Source organism: Etheostoma spectabile, unplaced genomic scaffold (genome assembly GCF_008692095.1).
Source record: "Etheostoma spectabile isolate EspeVRDwgs_2016 unplaced genomic scaffold, UIUC_Espe_1.0 scaffold505, whole genome shotgun sequence".
NCBI lineage: Eukaryota > Metazoa > Chordata > Actinopteri > Perciformes > Percidae > Etheostoma > Etheostoma spectabile.
The window spans coordinates 131,023-131,572 of NW_022605622.1; the positions used below are offsets into that span (position 1 = coordinate 131,023).

Sequence of the window (550 nt, forward strand, 5' to 3'; positions counted from 1 at the left end):
ATTAGGGGGACTGCTACTCACGGGGTCTAGTTGCTGCGGTGGGTATAGCTCCTCTTCATCAGTGTTAGCATTGCTAGCGCAAGCACCGCGGCTTCCTGCTGCTCTTTAGTAACGTTAACGTTCGTGTCGTCAGTAGCCGTCGTGATAAAGGTTGATACCTTTGGAAGTTTTTGCTAAAAACGTTCTGCTTTCTTCCCGCTTCTTCTTCCTTTTTTCAGAACCACTTCGGTAGCTTTGCATCATTTTCCAACCGTCTGTAGCCTCCGGCTCACAGCCCGCTGAGCCGCTGTAGGCCTCCGGCTTACAGCCTGTGAGGCCGTCTGTATCCGGCTACAGCTGCTGAGCTGTCCGAGCGCTAAGCCTCGGCTCACAGCCCGTGCGCCGTCTGTGACCTCCGCTTACAGAGTTGTGCCTCCGTCACCTGAGCGTCGTAGACTCCGGGCTTACAGCCTGCTGAGCCGTCTGTAGCCTCCGGCTTACAGCCCGCTGAGCTGTCTGTAGCCTCCGGCTCACAGCCCGCTGAGCCGTCTGTAGCCTCCGGCTCACAGCC

General features: G+C 57.3%; 1 protein-coding gene across 1 annotated transcript in view; it reads right to left on the bottom strand.

Moving 5' to 3' along the window:
- Positions 1-550, bottom strand: part of LOC116686854 (pyridoxal kinase) — a gene marked incomplete at its 5' end in the record, with an annotated part of 60,378 nt that overhangs the window by 4,278 nt on the left and 55,550 nt on the right.